This window comes from Protopterus annectens, chromosome 17.part0 (assembly GCF_019279795.1).
Source record: "Protopterus annectens isolate FY-2018-M chromosome 17.part0, PAN1.0, whole genome shotgun sequence".
NCBI lineage: Eukaryota > Metazoa > Chordata > Ceratodontiformes > Protopteridae > Protopterus > Protopterus annectens.
Genome location: NC_056751.1, coordinates 381398711 through 381420297, shown reverse-complemented (window position 1 = coordinate 381420297; position 21587 = coordinate 381398711). Strand labels below are relative to the sequence as shown.

Sequence of the window (21587 nt, the reverse complement as noted above, 5' to 3'; positions counted from 1 at the left end):
AATGTGACATGTTTTATAATACATAAAGTCAGAACATTTAGGGCACTTGTACAACTTTGTTTACCATGCTGGTATTAGTTTGATTTCAACATATACACAAATTGCATTAAATGAAAGTGCAAAGTTTTGTGTTATTCTTTTACACAATCATTGGATGATGAGTATGATAAGTGTAAGCATGCCTAATCTGCACTGTATCAAAGTCTGAGAATATTTTCAGACTGTAGGGAATTAATCCACTTTGCATTCATTTTAACTCAGTATGCAGTTCGAAAAAGCTGTATGATACTCGTGGAATTTAAAGTTTAAAAGAAAACACTGATGGTACCATAGATAAAAAAATAAAATGCCTGTTATTATGTGGTTTGTACAATCTAAATGTCTGATGATTTATTTTATGTTAACTTCAAAACAGCAATATGATACAACTGCCTAGATTTTAAAAATAATATCTTACAGCTTCATCAAACAAACTTTCTTAAAATGTGCCTATTTGCATATTTTTATAGATTAACTGATTCTAAAGATTAGGGTTCCCAAACTTTTGAATGCATACATAGAGGACTGGATACATTTAAAAAAAAGAAGACTACATAGAAAACCTGTAGTACTAGCAGCATTGCAGACTGGGGATTCCATAAAAATTGCTTACCCAAGTCAGGTAGGCACATGTTAGACTTTTGTATGAAGAAGCATATACTGAAAGTATGAAACAGAACTGTATATCTTGTAACATAAGACTCCAGTTTTATTGTAAGGCACTATTCATGTTGTACAATTATTTGAGATCTAAAACTCAGAAATCTTCACCTCATTTTTACATTTTAAATGGTGCAAATAGTTTCTAACATGATAAATAATTTACTATCTAAGATCCATTCCAGGCAAAACATGTAAAACATATTCTTAACTTTAGAAAATAAAGCAGGACCCTTTTAAAAGTCCCTTTGCTGTCATTCCAAACTTTTAGTACTGACCTTTGACAGCAGCAGTTTTTGGTTCTTTATGCACAATTCTAAAGATCAGGTTAAGAAAATTCTTCATTAAAATATTGTGACTACAGTGTCAGTTACAACTAAGAAATGTATCTAATGTAACTTCAACAGACTTTTATTTGCATAAAAATGTAGAAATTAATTTTACAAACTATAACTGTACAAAAATTGATATTTTTAAAGGAAACTGCAGTGTTTTACTACTTAAACAGCACTTGTTGAGATCCATTTCTCATTGTTCCCTGAAAAGACAGAGATGAAGTGTCAGTGCTTTTAAAATTTTAAGCATAAAATAGAAAACTCTTAACTGGGCATTGACTAATGTGCCTACATATCTTGAAGAAGGAAAAAAAAATACAGTTGCTAATTTAAAAAAAGGCAATCGTGTAATCCAGTTTGTATAATAAATGCCCTTGGAATAAACCATCTTCAAGTATTCTCAAACAGAGCTAATAATTCTTTACTAAGTCCTTTTTGTACATACAAGCAAACATTTAATCCCAGAGTCTGAGAAAAGAATTAACTGTCTACAATGTATGGATTTGGTCTTTGAATTTTAGACTTTGTCTTATCCATTACCAAAATCTAAGCTAAGACAGTACCGTTGTATTTTTTTCTGTTTACCATGATGTGTTATAAGCAATGTTCTGCATAGTATAACTTTGCTTTGAAAAGCAAGACCTTATTGAGGAAGCACAGTTCTGCACCGACATGTTTTCAGAGTAATCTCATATTTACTTTAGAATTCATATAGCAAATGAACGTAATCAGTACTGGTTAACATCAGTACTGATATCCTTTTGAGATTACATTCCAAAGGATTTACAATATTTCTAAAACTCAAGATATATTATCTTGACTTCTCAATGGTAAGGTCAGCTGTTCATATGTAGGAAGGCTGTTGCTGCTGTTAGGAAAGACATCTGAATGGGGCACATTTCCTCTGACTGGTGGTCTGTTTACCTGCCCTTGGTGATTTGCAATTAGGCGATGTAGCATGTCTGTGATGAGGTTTAGTTTTTGATCCATCTGCACAACCTATAAAAAAGTAGCACAGTGTAAGTAACTGTATAATTTAAACAACCTACTAACATAACACTTGTAAGTGCTGATGCTTTTGAGTGACTATCTTCATTGCAAACAATAAGGAAGCATCTAGAAAAGAAAATGTAAACCAATATGCAAAATACGTTCTAAATGACTGCCCTACAGCTAATCAAAAATTGAGCATTTCATAAAACCTTCAAGAAGGAAAGCCAGTAAGTGGGGTAACAAAGAAGATGTAAAGCTTCACCTCTTCAAAATTATATTAACAAAGTATAGGGACTGTAGCAATATGGGTGTAGTCAATGGGGTATTACCCCATTTGAGGAAATGAGGATCTAAAATATTTCCTTTTTGGCATTATCATCTGTTGATTCTTCTTATTCTGAAACACTAACATTGTCATAACTGAACACTGACAATACTAGACGTTGCTTCTTACATATTTGTGTATGTATGTACTGTATACACATTTCTGGTCCTTTGCTGTAGGACAACTAACTACAGCTAATGGTGCCTTGGCCACACTGTATCTACATCTCAAACCAACTGGCTTCCCTACCAGCCTGATCTCTTAGCCGCTGAAGAATGTTTCCCTCATTAGCAGGAGATTCATAGATCAAGTCCTCTGCTGAAGAAGGAAGTAGTTGTCCACAAAAACTGATATGCCAAAAAAAGCCATAACAACGATAGAGTGGACAACTGAGGATGAGGTTGAAATTATGTATTGTTACTATTATGGATTTCCAGATAGAAGACATTCAAAAAAAACTGAGAGAGAAATTAGAGTAAAGAAAAATGCATGCACAAGAGAAACTGTCAAAAGCTTCAAATGCAAATTTGCATTCATTGATACATCAGATCCAAGAAAAACATTACACAGACAAACTCTGGGCTACCTGGAAAAAGAAGCGATAGAGGAAGTGTGAAAATAAAGAACAAAACTCCAAGGTTTTTGAGAGAAGAACTATGGACATGAGAAAGAAAAAGAGACCTGATATGCTGCAATATTTATGCAAAGGAGAAAGCAAACATAATCAATACAAAAAAGCAGCACCAAAGATATTTGAAGAGAAATACAGGCAGAGGCACCCAGGTATGGAAAATTTCACAACATAAAAAATGGGAACACAAAGGGGGAATTTAGAACAGAAGATTAGCAATGTAGACATTAAACAGATCAAAACTGAACTTATGGAACACCTGCAAAGTGAAGGAATTAGTGTAGAAACTCTAATGCAAGGTATGTCACTGTATAATGAAACAATGAGTTCCCAAAGTAAGGAGAAACAGATGGAAGGTGAAGCATCTGATCACTTGCCACATGATGGCGCTATGCAGCCTTCAGCAGGAAATCAGTGCAAAAGTTCAGCTGGAGTTGCACAGAAAGGGAAGGAGCAGGAAACAGTGGGCATCTCTAACATGGGTAATGTTGTAGAATGATGGGCCAATGAGTTCCCATATAAGGGAACAATGGATGACATAGGATGCAGCTGAAAAGGATACATCACTGGAAGATGTCCTAGAACTTTTTGTAGAATGCCCTTACTTAAGAAGAACTTGATCTAAATAAAGAGTTGCTTGACTGAACAGAGATGGATACACATATTGAGATCAATGAAAGAAAAAGATTACAGGAAGTAAATTAGATTCACAATGTTGAAGTCTTATAAAACAGATGAACACAGTAATCAAGGCTATTAACAGAAATTTATTTGATACAAGACAAGTAAATAGGATATATTACTGTGCAGCTAAACTAATAACAGGTAAAATGTTACCCCAAAATACACAGCAATAAGATAAATGAAAAGAAGAAATAAAATGCCACCATGGAAGCAAGCGAATAGAGAAATGTAATTAAGTAATTACTTAATTAAGTAATTAAGGTAAGATAGTAAGTGTGGCTGTTGGTGTGATAGAGCAAGATGCAGAAGACAGGAAGAAATGGAAACAGTTTGATCTGCTGTGGCAACCCCTAATGGGAGCATCGGAAAGAAGAAGGAAGTGTGGCTGTTAGAAAACTACAGAAGATGAACAGATCAACAAAAATACTTAGAAAGATTGACTTGATAAAACAACAAACAGTATCAGAACAGACCTGCATCTATCATACACTATTGTAAATAACAAACTAAAGATATCAGCACAGGCAGAAAAAAACAGAAGATATGCAGAAAAATGCAAAGGAAAAGTACAAAATAAACAATTCATTGATGACCCAAAAATTTTCATAGAAAACTGAAACAAAGCAAATGGAATAGAAACACCACCAAAAAACAATGAAATAGACATACTTTGGATATATATTATGGAGACCCTGTGGAACATAACAAAGATGTTTAATGGATAGAAAAATTAAAAGAAACAGTAAGGAGTTTAATTGTACATGATATGAAATTGGATGAAGTAATGGGCAAAGAAATTGGAACAAAATTAAGAAAAGCTCCTAAATGGAAAACCTCAGGTCCAGAAGAGTATGTAAGTTCTGGATAAAAGTATTAACATCTTTACTCAAATATTTCGCCCAGAGAAAGAACTACTTATACACATATCCCAAACAGACACCAATCTGGTTAACAGCTGTGAAAATATACTCCTCCTTAAGAGTGAACCTGTAAACCATCCTAAAAACTATAAACCAATAATTTGCCTTTTGATGATGTACAGACTATATACTGGAACTGATGCAGACAGAGTTTATAGTAATTTAGAACAAGACTCAATCATGATTATAGAACAAACAGCAAAAGGAAGTCATATAGAACAAATGATCACTTTTTGCTAAATACAGCCATAATGGAGAACTGTTAAAAGGGGAAGAACCTAAGCAGGCATGGACAGATTAAAATTTTACAGCATCATGGATAAAGGAGTGCTTACAGATGTAAAAAAATATATATCCTGCATTGATCAATTACAGTACAGTGACCAAGAAAAAGTGGCAAACTACTTTACAGTTAAGTCATGACAATGGGCCAATTATTATCTCAGGGATAAAAATTCAAAGGGGAATATTCCAGGTTGATTCTTTGGCACTGTTGTTTTGTCTTATGTTTAACCTATTAAGATGTTTACTTAACAGAATAGTTATTGGTTATAATTTGGCTCCCAGAAAACAAATTGCTTAAACATTTCTCACCTACTTTTTGTAACTGACTTGAAACTGTATAGTTTGTCAATTGAGAAGTTGAAAGCACAATCAGAAGTGGTCAAAAGCCTTGCAGATGATATATGAATGATATTTGGTTTGATAAATGTGCAAAAGCAATGTTTAAAGCAGGAAAGCTTCAATAGCAAGACAGTATCAATCTAGGACATTAATGTGATGTAAAAGAACTTGAGCAGGAAGGCGTGAATACATTTTTGGAAATTGATGAAGGATAGCAATAAAACGAATGCAAATAAAACTCTGTAAGAAATACTTCAGAAGACTAAAATGAATGCTGAAAACACCTCTGACATCTAAGAATGAAGTCCAAGCTATAAGCCAATTTGCACCTGTTCTTACAGTTTAGGGTCACTGAATGGCCCCAACGTTATTGGATCAGTTGGACAGGAAACTAAGAAAAAAGATTCACAGTTATCAAATGATATATAAAAATTGGATTATACCAAGTGGAAAAGCCATAAGTATAGTGTCAAGTAAAGAGATCTCTTGGAACAAGTTCTCGTTGATCAAGATTTGATGCAGGAATGGTTAATGAGAGGTGAGTTGAAACCAGAAGATGACAGATTAATAATGGCAGCCCAGGATAGTGGACTACATACATGCTGGTTTACAAAGTACATTGAACATATGGGAGAAACAGAGAGCTGTTGGTTCTGTAAAAAAGAATTGGAAACGCTCATACATCTTCTTGCTGGGTATGATGCACTCATGGCAGAGGTTCTGTTCACTGAAAGGCACAACGATATGGCAAGACTATTGCAATGTGAATTGTGCACAAGCTACAACACAGAAGTAGCTGAGTAGCATTGGAAGCATGAACCACAAAATATTACAGAGAATGATGAAGTGTATATCACATGGGATTACTAATTACCAACTGTTGAAAAATAGATGTGAGAAAACCAGATACAGTGTCCAAACAAATGCAAAAGTAGCCCTAATCATTGACACTGCTACACTCAGTTATTACAGTATCTTATGTACAGACAGACATATACTCATAAGGTATTAGGATTTGCAAACAGAAATGAGAGCAATATGGAAAAAAGATAACCAGACAGTTTCAACAGTAGTAGTAGAAATAGGAGCAATGGGTCTAATAAAAAAAGAATCAATAGTTATACTAGAGATGCTACTGATACATGTAACTCCATATACACTGCATAAGGAGTCCATTCTGGGCACATCGTGGGTGCAGGAAAGGCCAAACTGGCTAACATCAAAGACTGAAACAATACTAATTTCTTGAACTTTAATTTTACCTTGACTTAGGAATGGGGTTCCATTCTTATCATGGTGTTGGAAACACAAAAGAGATGGAGAATTTACATCAAGGAATGCCATGTCCAACTTCTTATTCCTTGAGGGCCAGGCCACATACTGAAACACCCATGATATGGTGTTACATCTATTTCACTTCTGTTACAAGCACATGTATGTATGTATGGTTCCATACAGCTCCCTATCCTCTACTAGTATGTGGTATAGTCCCTTAACCCCCCCCACCAATTGGAAAATCCAGCCCTTGGTCACTTACAACTACTCCAGTAGCCAACCCTACAGATTCCCAAGATACTAACCAATCATGGATTGTCAGTATCACAAGTGCATGCCCTGCTCCTACAGCACTGGGCTGGCACATTTTATTCAGATTTTTTGCTACAGAGTTGCAATCTATCTCATGCATTAGCAAAATAGTTATTTGCTTATGTACATAATGTATCAGATATGCCATTCACCGCGGTATAGTTGGGCAGTCATAATACTAATCATATCTAATTTACTTTGTAACTTCTATCCTTCAAAGTACATTATAATAAATCATTCTGTATTAACGAGAGATTGTCATGATTTAAAGTCATAATACGTCAATGTCTGCAAATAAATCACCACCACTGCTGTAATGTTTGACTGTAATTATAACTCAAAATCAGAAAAGGAGAACACACAAAAAAAAAACAGAAAAAAGAAGTAGCAAATATATTAGAACTAAAGCCATATAAATACACTAGGATCAGACAGAATGAGTAACAGCCAAAAGAATATAAAATCTACTGCCATAAACATCCAATGGATAAAAGGTCATGCTACACAACTAATCAGGGTGGAACACAATCCAAAAAGCATCAATAGTCAAAAGCTGAAGGATAACTCTGAAACTAATATGCACAAATCAGAAGATAATCTGGCAAATCATCATGAAGATCATGTTTTGTACCAGTTCTAAGGTACTAATAAAATTCAAAGTGTAAATTAATTGAAAGAAACTATAATAAATACATCTAACAAACAATTAAAGTAGTTCACTCATAGTCAAATATGGGCTTACCAGAACCAGCACAAGGAGGATAACTACAAAATAAAACTACAATAATCCAGTTTTGGCATCCTGCAGACTAGGACTGTTTTGTAAGTTTTTGAGCCCCCCCAGATCTTTCTGTGTTGGAAGGAAGCCATCTAGCTTATCAGTGGGAGTGGTAAGCACTAGGTAACCTATCTACCAAAAGAGGAATGGTTTCTGGCTCAGAAATTGTAGTTTATTGGCCGTTTGGGCAGCTTTTTCATCTCTTTCAGCTTTCTGGTTTAAAAGCCCATGTTTCCGTAGGTTTGCGCTTGTTTAAGCAACACAAATCCAGTTTCGGTGTCCTGCAGACTACAAGAGGAACAAAAAGGAGAAAAAAGATACTAAGTGCCTCCATTTTGATTTCTTTCATAATTTACTGCTCTCTGCACTTGTTTTTTTTGTTATTTTTTTAATTTATATGCATGTATTTAAACTGTATTTGTCTTAATATTGCTACACACTCAAGTGTGCTAGCTTGTACTGCATTTAACATGTTTTTGCTACTGTCCTAACTGCTTTTCTACAAAAAAGTTCTAAGCTTGTTTTCCGCCTTTCCTGTAATTAGTCTTGTCCAGATACAGATTATTTATTTATTGCATTTGTTAACCGGGAAAATCCACTGGGCCTGAATACAGCCCATTTTCAGTGGAGGCCTGGGGAGAAAAACTCCACAAAGATACATACAATTAGAGTAAAATCACTTAGACAAAAAAACAAGATTGTACAGTACAGTTACATTGCATGAGACTGATAAATAGAAGCAATGGTGTATGAAAGAAATACAAGCATTGACATATAAAAATACAATCAATGATGTATCAAAATAATATAGTACAATATATTGCATGACTTTGTGTAATAGAAACAGTAGTGCTAGAGTAAAGAAAAAAATAAAATTCACTGAGATGTGTAAGTAGAGAGAGAATTTCTGATAAGATGTTTATGAATGCTATTTACATTGAGACATAGGGTAAGTTCAAGTACACAAGAAAGTAATAAGCTCCAGGTGTGTAGCTGTGAAGAGATTATGCACAGAGTGAAAGATAGAGGGGGAATATAAGGGGGAGGTAGGACAGGCCCGATGAAAGTGACAGGGTGAAGGATGGAAAAGATGAGATAGTTAGAGGTATAGCACTTGGAAGTTAAGTCAGGAGTTGTGGTTGTGTGTTTGAGAACCGGGGCATAGCTATTTAGAAGAGAGATATGGTTTCAGGTTGTTTTTGAAGGAGGTCAGGTTGTTGATTGCTCTCAGTGATGGGGGGAGATTATTCCATGCCTTAGATACAACATTTGGCTGGCTGAGAGCTTGGGTTTCTCAATGGATAGTAGCAATTTGTTTTCGGATCTTAGGTGCCGGTTTTGATGATACATGGACAAAATGGAAGTGAGGGAAGGGCAGGTTTCTGGGTGGTATATGAGTTTATGGGCTGTAGTTAGTTGTAAGAATATGAGATAGTGTTGGGATTCTAGTCAATGAAGTTGATGCAGAGCGGAACAATGATGGGTGAGATATTTAGCATTTGTAGCAAATTTGGCAACTTTGTTATAACAAGAGTCTAGTTTTGTTTTCAAGGAGGACTGTAGTTTTGTGAGGATAGGAGCCTCATACAGAAGTGTTGGAAGCAGGAGGGAAGAGGCCAGAGGCTTTTTACCGGACAGACTGAGAAAATAGTTGTGCCTGTACAGGGCACCTAGTTTTTGATGGGTTTTTTGATGTGACTGCAAATGTGCAGGTCAAATGTTAACTTGTCATCAATGATGACTCCTAGTAATTTGGTGGTGGGGACAACTTCAATAATGGTGTTAATTTGGGAGTGAATGGAGAATGATGATTTGTCAACAGAGCTGGATTTAGTGGGGGGTAAATATTAGCAGTTTTGTTTTATTGGGGTTGAGAGCAAGATGGTTCTGGGACATCCAGGTTTCTGTGGAAGTAAATGCTTCTTGGGTGAGATACTGTAAAGTGGAGGCAGATTTAGCAGAGCAGATGATAGTTGAGTCATCTGCATATTGGGTGACTGTGCTATGGATGAGAGAGGAATGAAAGTTATTGACAAATATGCTGAATAGTAAGGGTCCCAGTATAGATCCTTGGGGACGCCTGTGTTTGTGGTTATGAAAGGAGTGGAAGTGTGTCGCCATTTAGTAGATTGCTGCCTGTTGTTGAGATAGTTAGTAAACCACTGTATAGTAGGGGGAGACAGGCTGAGATTAGTGAGTTTATTAAGAAAGAGGGAGTGTGATATGGTGTCAAATGTCTTTGAAAGATCTAGAAATAATGCTGAGACTAAGTCTCCAGCATCTTGAGCTCTGTTTACTGTGTCAAGGAATGAAATGAGGGCTGTGTTAGTACTATGTCCTGGTCTAAAGCCATGTTGAGTGGGAGAAAGTATTTGGTGTTGTATCAGGTGACTGAGGAGCTGGGTATGGATACATGTCTCTAGAACTTTTGAGATTGGGGAGAGAATGGCAATAGGGTGGAAATGTGAGATGCCAGAGTTATTGCCGCTTTTGTGAAGTGGTAGAATAAGTGCTTTTTTCCAGAGATCAGGTATGCATGATTCCTGAATGGATCTATTTAGTAGGATGCTGATAGGATATGCAATGGAGGATGCTGAGAGTTGTAAGTATTCAGGTGGTAAGTTATCAGGGGCACCGGTAAAGGGCTTGAGTTTGTGAAGAAGTTTTTTGATAGTGGAGGTGGGAATGGATGTAAGTGTGAAAGAAGGTAGGAGATCTGTAGGGGAGTGCAAAGGTGGAGTTCCTAGTGAGTCAGCATTAGTAGGTGGGAAAGTGGTAGTAAGTTTTGTTATGGTGTTGATGAAGTAATTGTTAAAGAAGGAAGCTATTTCAGATGGATTTTTGTCTGGGTTTGGGCATGGATTGTTGTTGGATCCAGGGTGGAGTAGGGAGTTGATTGCACCCCAATTTTTTTCGGGTTTAGTTTATGTTGGTCTTGAATGGTGTGGAAGTATTCTTTTTTGTAATTGATAACTAGGCGTTTGGCCTGGTTGTGGAGTTGTTTGTATAGACTAAGGTTAGAAAATATTTTTTTTTTTGCCAGGCTTTCCAAGCTTTGTCCCTAGTGGACATAACTTGCTTTGTGGACTTTGTAAGCCAAATTGCATGTTTGGACTAAATCTTTTATAACCGGAGTAGGGCAAGACTATTTAGGATCCTGAGACATGTAGAATTAAAGAATTCTACTGCTTCATTAAGTGGGAGAAAATTTAGTGGGCCTCAGATGGTTTGGTGCAGAATGTTATTGAAGGTATTTGGGGAGAAATGGCATAGGTCTCTGCTGTATTTATATTGGTGGGAATTTGATAAGGAGATGGGCTTCCGTATAATGAATGCTGGGGAGTGATCACTGATCTATTTGGGAGAGTCCCTGAGGTGGCAATTTTTTCAGGGTTTGTGATCAAGATCCAATCCAAGATCGAGCCTTTGCCTACCTTAGTATTGGGTCTAGTTATATCAGAGATTAATTGTGTGTAAATGTGAAGGTTAATAGCATTAGAGAGGTTTTTAGTGGATAAATCTAGCCAGTTGATATTTACATCACCTGATAAGATGGTTTCATTTGTTATATTGCTTGTTGTCCAGGCAAGAATGCCTTCAAGAATGGAAGTATTGCCTGGGGGAATGTATAGGACTATTATACAAAGGGTTTTGCAGTTGTTGAGTTTTAGGAAGGTTACCAAATAGGACTATTATACAAAGGGCTTTGCAGTTGTTGAGGTTTAGGAAGGTTACCAATAGCTCTGGTGTGGAGAAGTGGGGAATAGGCTTGGAGTATGGGATTACTGTAAATGAGCTAGGGAACAGTAAGGCGATGCCCCCTTCTTTTTATGTAATCTATCATTTCTACAGCAGGAGTAGTTTGAGGGTAAAAATTCTGAATCTTTAATGAAGGGTTTTAGCCAGGTTTCAGTGATAGCAGTAAAGTCTGGTTTAGGTTGATTTAACTATGCATGCAGTAGGGGGATTTTGTTTCTAATGCTTTGGAGGTTAATAGTTGTGAAGTTTAGGGATTTTGTGGAGTTGCAGGAATTGTGAGAAGGAGGGTAAGGGCCAGGGTTGGGATGTATGTCACCACAAAGGACTAGTTCACTGTGAGCAGGGATATAGGTAAGAATAGTTTTTCTTTTTTGCAGCTGGAAGTACTTGAAGTTATGGTTGATAGAGTGGTTGTGGTTTGGGGAGAGGATGATTTGAGTCTTTAGTAATAGTTCATAGGTAGGTACTAGGCTATCTGCCTGAGGGCATTTATAAGCCTAGCCAGAGTGTGTCGGCTTTCGCCACCCCATTGATTAATTAACTGATCCTCTGTCAAGCACAGCCAATGAAGTGATCCCAGGGGTGTATTTTCTGTTACCCATCCACTCGTCAAGGTTTCTCTTGAAGAGTGTTAGTGAGGAGATCTGCCTGATGTAATTTGGAATTTTGTTCCAAAGCATGGGGAGTCTCTGTGACAGGAATCTATTGCTACATCATGTTCTATTTATTGTTGTGGTGAGGTTTAGCTCACTAGAATGCGTGGCTCGCAGTGACTTGGATTTCTTTAGGTGGAACATGTCCATCAATTCTGAGTTAGACGTGGCTTTGTAAGTCAGGCAGAGATCACCTCTGAGTAAGCGATATGCCACTGAGTACAGCCGGAGTTATTTCAGTCGGGCTGCATAGGACATATGTTTGAGACCAGTAATCCTCTTGGTGAGGTACTTTTGTGGTATTTCCAGCAGTTGGAAGTGTCTTGTGAGGTACATCCCAAATGGAGCATTGTACTCTATGATGGGTCTAATGAGTGACGAGTAGAGGGGCACTACAACCTCTTTATTTCTAGATACGAACCCTTTAGTAATTAAATGGGCCACATAGAAGGATTTCCTAACTACTTTGGCAATATGATTGTCAAAGGAGAGATTACTATCTGCCCGAGTCCCCAGATCTCTTATTACCTCTTCTGTATTAAGGGAGCTGCCACCTATGTGGTAATTTGTAGGTGTTTTGTTTTTCCCAAACGGAATGACTATACATTTTTTGGCATTTAGCTTGAGGCCATGACTTTGACACCAGGTATCCGTCTCAGTAAGGCCCTTTTGGGGGATGTCCGTGTCAGCCGGTGAGTCAATTATGGCTCCCAGTTTGCAGTCATCGGCAAACTTGGTTAGCCATAGTCCTCCTGTGTTTGCCTGTACTTCTGGGAAGTATATGCTGAACAGTAGAGGTCCCAGGACCGAGCCTTGTGGGACACCACTTGTGACTGGTTTAGAGTTGGACCTGGAGCCCACTATTCTTACCGTGTGAGTTCTGTCTGTAAGCTAGTTGGCAACTCAGTCTCGTGACATAGGGGTTTATGTTCAGCCTGGTGAGTTTTTCAGTAATACCTGAGTGGGGAATGGTGTTGAAAGCCTTGGCAAGGTCAAGGTAGGCTGTATGAACCACCTTTCCCTTATCTACGGCCTTGGTGACTCTCTTGAAAAAGTTAACCAGGTTTTGTAGGCATGATCTGTCCTTAACAAAGCCGAACTGGGTCAGGTCAAGTGTTTGGAGGTTCCCAATGTCTTTGTTAATGAGTTCCATGATGATGCACTCCGTAGCCTTGCAGACCAGGCTAGTCAGGCTTATGAGATGATAGTTACCAGGGTCAGTTGTGGCCCCTCCTTTGTGGAGAGGAATAACCGTTGCTGTGCACCATTCTATGGGCATGTAGCCTGTAGAGAGGCTGAGGTTGAACAGAGTGTTTAGGTGGGGGGTTAGTTCGTTCTGTAGTTCGTGCAAGACGCAGCCTGGGACACCATCTGGTCCCATTGACACTGTGTTTTTGGCTTTTGAAAGGGCTGTTTTCACCTGTGCGTCTGTGATTTTTGGGACACTACACATTTCCGGTATTGTTGTGGGCCCTTTTGGAGGTGAGGGGGGGGGTGAAGTTTGCACTGAATCTATCTACCAGGATGTTGGCAATATTAGTAGGTTCAGTATATTTTGTGCTATTTTGCACTAGTTCAGTTGCATATCTGTGAGTTGCCACTTAGATTCTTAACATAGCTAAAGAAGGCTTTGTGGTTATCTTTTGAATCCTTGGCTTTTTTTCTTTCGAAGTTAGCCTTGGATGATTTCATGAGGGACCTCAGTTTCTGACTGACACTGATCAGGGATGTCTTTCCTTCTTGGGATTTGCTTTCTTTCTGAACTAGTTTCCTCCTTCTATTGTACAGCCTGTTTACTGCAGGGTTTCACCAAACTGGTTTCTTTCTCTTAGAGGAGTGAGTCTTGGTTTTGCTAGGGATGGCATGATCCATGCATCCTTGTAGGTGCTCATAGAGTGCATTTGTAAAGGCTTCTGCATCTTGGACAGCGTTATCCTTTAGTGTGGGGGCTGTGAAACGTATCACCTCTGTCTTAAGTAAGGTGAAGTTTGCTTTAGAAAAGTTTTTTTTACTTTGGTCTCCTTAGTTGGGGGTGGTGGTGGGGTGTGGACATCCAGAGTGATTAGTTTATTGTCTGATCTAACCAGTGACTGGTTGACCTCCGGTGCGGAACACCTGTCGCCCATGTTGGTGATGACCAGGTCCAATATGTTTTCACCTCTGGTAGGGGAGTTTACCAGCTGATCCAGGGTGCTTGAGTTGAAGAATTCCAGGAAGCCCTGGGCCTGGGAATTTGTACTCAAGTAGTTTTCCCACTGAATGGTAGGGTAATTGAAATTGCCCAATATCAGGGTGTTTGGTAGGAACTTCATGTTTTCCAGTGTCTCCAGAAAAATGGAGTGGTGGTCCTGTGTCATGGAGGGTGATCTGTAGCAGGCCACAATCTGCATTGCAGATTTGCCCGACGTTAGTTGCACATGGATGATCTCAGAAGTATCATGCTGCATCACTAACCTGGAGATGTAGGTATCCTTGATGAATATGGATACACCCGCTCCTTTTGTGTTTCTGTCTGTGTTCTGTGGCTGAAATGTGTAGTATGAGTTGTAGCCCGGTAGTGCTGGGGTGCTCTCTGAAGCCTTGAACCAGGTTTCAGTTACTGCACAGATGTTGACGTTCTCCATACTGAGAAGTGCTTTGAGCACATGCATTTTGAGATTTAAACTCCTTGCCTAAAAAAAGCACTTTGGGGGCAGCAAGAGCCTTGGCCAGTATTTGAAAGCCTAGAGGTGACAGATGCAAGCCGTCTCTTGTGAAGCAAAGTGGCTTGTCGGTTATGTCGTCCCAGGCTGAAAGACACTGGATCCCCTTTGAATGACACCAGAAGCTTAGCCAATTGTTGAACTTGATCATTTTTTCTTTATACTGAAGTATCATTCTTGGTGAGGGCAGGATGCTATTCAGGGTCAGGGTCATACAAGCCTGGGCTACATGATCAGAGAGCTCTTCCATGTCTCTTTTCATATAGTCCAGGGAAGTACGTCTCAGGTCATTCACACCAACATGACCAATGACAGAGTCATATTTGTACTTGTTCTGGAGTGACCTGAGTTCTTGTGTTATATGGCAGATTCTGGCTTCTGACAGGCAGCTAACAGTAACCTTCTGCTTGTCCAGCCTAGTGAGTGGGACTTCAGTGTGCCTGACAATAGAGTCACCTATTACTAGTGTGTTAGGTATGTTATTCCGCCTTAAGGGCTGTGATTGTGCGGCACACTGATTTTGTGTTTTATGTGTTGTCTGGTTTGTGACGGGAAGTGCAGGTTGTTTGGGTGCCTGCTTTGGAGGTCTCTGATGCTTTTGCATGTTTTTATTTAAAGCCTCCGAGTACGATTTTGTGCATTTTTTGCCAGTGCTGTTTTAGTAGGTGTGTGTGCAGCTGGAGTTGTGGTGCAAGTGTTAACCTTCTGCTCTTGATTGTCTGTTACAGTCTTGGGTGGAGACAGCTTAGCTTCCAGTTTGGCTGTATAATTGCATCTCTTGCATATGTTATTGTTTTGTGGTGGGAGGAGAGGGTTGTCTGTGTACATGAGGCAGTTGTAACATTGCCTCAGGATACCCAGATTCACCAGCTGGACTGGACAGTGCACCTGAAGTTGCCCTTTCGTCATGCCTGAATAGTAGGGTGAGCTGCTTAGTCGCTTGGTTGGTGAGGGGTGAATAAAGAGCCATGTCCTGCTGGGCAATCAGTGTCAGGGTATATTAGTGTTTGCTTTTAGGTCTGAGCAAGTGCTGGGTTGTAAGATGCTTTTTGAGTGCTTAGATTGAGAGTTAGACTAGTTTCAAGGGAAAAAACTGAAGAGGAGACTTAGTGGAGCCAGGAATAATTTAACTGTAGCTAACCGGCACTGGCTGGTGCGCAAAACCATGCAAATGTGTTTTTTATAGTAGGGAAATGAAAGAGATAGAAATTAGCCCAAAATAGCCAATGAACTACTAACTTCTGGGCTGGAACCACTCCGCCAGGGACAGATAGGTTGCTCAAAGTTCCCCTCTCTCACATGTGAACAGAGAAACTTCCTTCTATACAAGTAAGGTATGGGCAACTCAGAAACTAGTATCACAGCCCTGAATTCAGCACTAGCCTGAAAACTGGTCTATACTAGCTTAGAAAGGCAGGAAACAAGGAAGTTTTTTGTTTTTTTGAAAAGACAAGGCAAAAACAGTAAAAAATACACTTAAAACAGCTTTAAAAGACTACAAACGAACAGAAAAGGCTATCACACTTTAGTGTGTAGCCTACAATAGTTAAAAAATTATTTAAACAAAAAACTTTTTAAAAGTGCAGGTAGTCAAATAAGTACAATATGTAAAAAAAACAAGCTTTTAAATCACAATAAACATTGGAAAATCTGTGTTTAGGCGGAAAACAGTTAAGTACAGCAAGAAAGTATAGAAAACTGATACTTAATCACGCCAAAGTCTCTCTCCTAAGCTAGAAATTGTATCAGTTTAAGGCTTTCTAGTGCTACCCAGTAGGTTAGTTACAGGAAAGATGGGAAACAAATGCAGATGTGGTCTTTTAAACCAGAAAGTTGAAAGAGATGGACAAACTGTCCAAATGGTCAATAAACTATCATTTCTGGGCCAGGAACCACTCCTCTTGTGGTAGATAGGCTACCTGATGCTTACCACTCCCACTGATAAGCTAGAAGGGATTCCTCCAACACAGAAAGGCTTGAGAGCTCAGACGCTTACTAACAATCCTGGATACAGCAACTCTATAACCGGACTAGGCTAGTTATAGGAAAGGTGGGAAACAGGCACAAGTTCGGCTTTCAAACCAGAAAGTTGAAAGAAATGGAAAAAAAATGCTCAAACAGCCAATAGCTACAATTTCTGGGCCAGGGACCACTCCTCTTGTGGTAGATAGGCTACCTGATGCTTACCACTCCCACTGATAAGCTAGAAGGCTTCCCTCCAATACGGAAAGGCTTGGGGGGCTCAGAAGCTTACAAAGAGTCATGGATACAGCAAATCTGTACCTGGACTAGACTAGTAACAGGAAAGGCAGGAAACAAGCACAAACATAGGCTTTTAAATCAGAAGGTTGAAAGAGATGGAAAAGCTTCCCAAACGACCAGTAAACTATAATTTCTGGGCCAAAACCCACTCTTCCTGTGGTAGATAGGCTACCTAGTGCTTACCACTCCCACTGATAAGCTAGAAGGCTTCCCTCCAACACAGAAAGGCTTGGGGGCTCAGAAGCTTACCAACAGTCCTGGATACAGCAAGTCTGTATCTGGACTTGACTAGTTACAGGAAAGGCAGGAAACAAGCTTAGACTTTATATATTTTTTGTTACTGAAAAGCAGTTAAAACAGCAGTAAATACAATTTAAACTGTAGTGCAGGCCAGCACACTCATGCTTGTAGCAACGCTACAGCAAATACAGTTCAAATAAATGCAATTAATTTAACAAATGACTAAAAAACAAGTGCAGAAGGCAGTAAATTAGAAGGCTACTAACAAGCAGTAATAAGTACAGAGTAAGAGCGACTGAACAAATAGCACGCAGAAGAGCAACTACAACAGTTACAGTAAGAGCAGATGAATGATATATATATATATATATATATATATATATATTATATTTATTTATTTATTTTTTTAGAGGGAAGGAACAGAGCAGAATTAAGAGGCTACAGGGGTTGTCCTTCCCAAATGCTCATTTTTGTACACAGTAGGAGTGCCTGAAATCGGAATATGATCTCACTGCACTCAGTTGAGTGAGCAAATGAGATGGGCCCAGAAGGAGTATCCAAATACAAATCTAGAAGAGGGGCGGGCAATTTCAAAGCCAACAACATTAATACCAACTGATAAAAAATCCAGAAGCACTATGGCAAAAAACGGCAATGCAAAATAATGAATTTGTTTTCTAGTTTAATAAGATACACGTACAGTTGGTAAGCGCTTTTGGCTGTAAAAACTCAGCCTTCATCAGACAAAGTAAAACACACTAACATTAGTTATATATTGTATACTTAATTAACCAATTAGTGAATAATTCAATAAATAGATCTTATTACATCAATTAAAAACTTGATTTGCATAAAATATGCATGCCAATAAAATAAAATAAAATACACATACTGTAGTGTATAACACAATTAACAAACATACAATAAATGTCATTATAAAACCATGAACTAATGTGATTTTCTATCTATTAAGTTACACAATATAGTAATTGATTAAATAAATACTTGAGACATCAAAACTTTTTATAAACACCTTACTCTACGTGGATATTGATACATTACTTGATGTATTTATTATCTATTAACAGCCCTCAATTTTAATATACTGGAAATAGATATAGAATCATTTATTCCCGGAGTATGTGTGGCATTACGAAAAACTTGCCACCAATACTCTTTAGATTCTAAAATTATTTTCCAAGGGCCTTTTCTAGGAGATGGAACCACCTGTTCAAGTACTACAAATCTAAATTTATGGGTGGGATACTGAGCAAGATGTCTATAAAGTGCATTATTCTCGGATTGTCTATTGATATCATATACATGTTCATATATACGCTGTTTTAATTTCTGCTCAGTTTTACCTATATAATAGGCTGAGCATTCCATACACAAAGATGCATAAACAACTCCAAAAGTATTGCAATTATATTTCCCTTTAATTAATATTTTATTACCATTTATGTGCACTTGATCAGTTTCCATTATGTATGTACAATATTTACACATATTACATTTTTTCATAAAAGCATTGCTGATATGTGTTTTAGGACTGGTTTGACACCAATCTTTTAAATTTTTGTCTCTTTTGTATATAATAGATGGTTGAATACCAAATAACTTCATCAATTGCTCATCTCCTTTTATAATAGTCCAATTTTTGTTAATCAAATATTTAACATATTCCGAATCTTGCGTATAAGTAGTGATAAATGCAGCATTATTATTATTAAATAGACCTATTGCTGTATTATTCTCTACTCTGTCATTGTTATTATTGATACCATTATTACATATTTCATATTCAACTGTTGATACATTAGATGCATTTTCCTGCTGCATTTGATAAGGTTCCATAAACTCAATTGATCTTAACAAAGGCTTATAAAATCCATTTTTCCTTTTTACTACTACTTCACTAACTATACCATCAACGAACCAACTTGGATACTGTCTGTTTAAAAACATATTAGTTATATATTCGCACTCTAAATTCATCATACACTGAAACCATCTGGGCAGCACGTACTAATTGCCCTTTTAACACTGCCTTTTTTACATGTTGCGGATGGTGACTTTCAAAGTGTAAAAATTTATTAGAATAAGTCTTTTTCCAATTGATAGTGGCTTTTAATTTTTTATGAACATAATCTTTTTGTAAAAAAACATCCAAATATGCTATCACATCCTTACTATATTGGTGTGTGAATTCCAAAAATTCGGTAGTGGCATTAATATATGTTAAAAATTCATCAATAGATTGTATGGAACCTTCCCAAATGAAAAATAAATTATCCAAAAAACGACTATACATTTTGACATGTTTCATATACACCGAAGATAATAAAAATCTGTGTTCCCATACAGCCATGACTACATTTGCATATAATGTACCAACTGGTGAACCCATCGCAACCCCCTTGATTTGTTTGAAGTAATGCCCATCGTGATAGATGTAATTATTAGATAAAACAAAATCTAACAAATCTGTCAATGTGTTTAACTCATTTTGTGTAATAGGTATATTTTCAAAGAAAAAATCAGTAAACCAAGATATATCTAATTGTTGCAGTATACAAGTGAAAAGATCTTTTACGTCTACTGTAAGAAATATAAGCTCTTCAAAATTTTCCATAGTAACATCATTGACCTTAGTAAGAAAATGCCAGGAGTCTCGAGAAATATACTCAAGTTCATTTAACTTGTCCTTCAATTTTAAATCAATGAACTTTGCAATATAATAGGTTTTTGAAGCCCCAGCATCGACTTTTGGACATATCGGTGGATTTTGCAAACTTTAATGACCCAAACATAATTGGAATCCTGGGATTTTCCATGGTCATATATGCAAATGCCTCCCTAGTTATTTGGCCCTGCCACAACATATCTTCAAGAATATAGTCAATCCTGGAATAAGAAATATTAATTTCATTTATAGAAGCTTCAACATAAGCATCACCATACAAAACTTGTAATAACTGTTGATTATAATCAAAAATATTCATGATAATCAAACCGCCGCCCTTGTCGGGCTGCATAATACGTATATCATTATTAGTTTTTATGTCATTTAACATTTTCCATTCAATATTTGAAAAATTATTATTATCTATACTGTTTCCATAATCAAATCCTCGTTTTTTATATTTCAGATGATGTCTAAAATCTAATTCACACAAATCCTTGAAGAATTTTATTTTTGGATGAAGTGGAGGATTTGTTACACTAGGAATTCGCATGAGATTATAAACCACACTTGGCGTTTGTTGATGTATAACCACCAAGTTCAGTTTTCTAGTAAAAAGTTTAAGCTCAGTTATCAAATTGGTGACACATGCCCTTTTCATAGGAACATAAGTAAACCCTTTACTGAAAACATTAGCATGTTCTGTGGTTAAATTAACTTAATTGTAATTATAAATGTGATAGTCGCCAGTTCCACTGGTGATGAGTTGAAAGGTACTCTCACCTTCTATGTAATTGCAAATTTCTGCACTGATGGTCTCTACTCCCAGTTGTGATCGCTCCTCGAGTCCGTTCTTTGTCTTCTCCAAGGTCTCGTGTTGTTGTTTCTGGCCATATAGCCTTCCTTATTCCGAAGGCGTTCCGAGCGATGGGGAACGTTGTCTTCTAAATGGAATTGTTGTGTATTATGAGCGTTTTCATTGTTATACCCTTGTACGCCATTATTATCAGTCACAGAAAATTCTGAAGTGATTTCTTCATTACACGCTTGTCCTCGCGATGGTTTAGGGTATGCCCGCCCCTTGGAATAGTCCATTTTATTTCTTTTGAGCTTATGGGCCTTTCTTTCCACAATAACATTACTGTATTTATCTATTTGTGTAAACACCTCAAGGTATTGGTTTTGGCAAGCAGTATAAGATGTCTGTTGTTTAATTTTGGCGTCAAGTTCATTTATTTCAATGTTGAGTTCCTCCATATGTTTCCCATTATGTTTAATTAACAACTGAAGCAGTTCACAGCCTTGCCGGTCAAATAATTGAAGGAGATCTTTATGAAGTGGACTATTCTCCTTTAACCCAGTGGGATATTTCCAATACCGAAGACCTTTTGGTACCTGTTGTCTTTTTATACACTCAGTAAAATATATATTTTCATGTAATAGTTTACGATATTGCCATACCATATCCTGGAATTCATCCACCATAGTTGAAAATGTAGGAATAGCTAGACATGTTCCTCGGCCATCAATTTGTATTTGATTAAGCCACTGCTGCAATGGAATAATAGGATCGTTTTTGCTAAAATTATCTTTTTGTGACTGATATTGCTCTTGTCTTTCTATTTGGCCCGGAGGTATACTATCAATACTATCAACACTGTCCAAACGGTTTTGCCCAAAAGCAGGTAATCTGGCATTTGTATTATTCC

At 37.5% G+C, this 21587-nt stretch overlaps 1 long non-coding RNA gene across 1 annotated transcript in view; it reads right to left on the bottom strand.

Annotated features, from left to right (window-relative positions):
- Positions 1 to 725: 725 nt before the first annotated feature.
- LOC122791749 overlaps positions 726 to 21587 on the bottom strand; it is a 231628-nt gene continuing 210766 nt past the window's right edge. Inside the window, exon 2 of the long non-coding RNA XR_006363193.1 lies at positions 726 to 2033. This is a non-coding gene — a long non-coding RNA (uncharacterized LOC122791749). The remainder of the gene's footprint in view (positions 2034 to 21587) is intronic.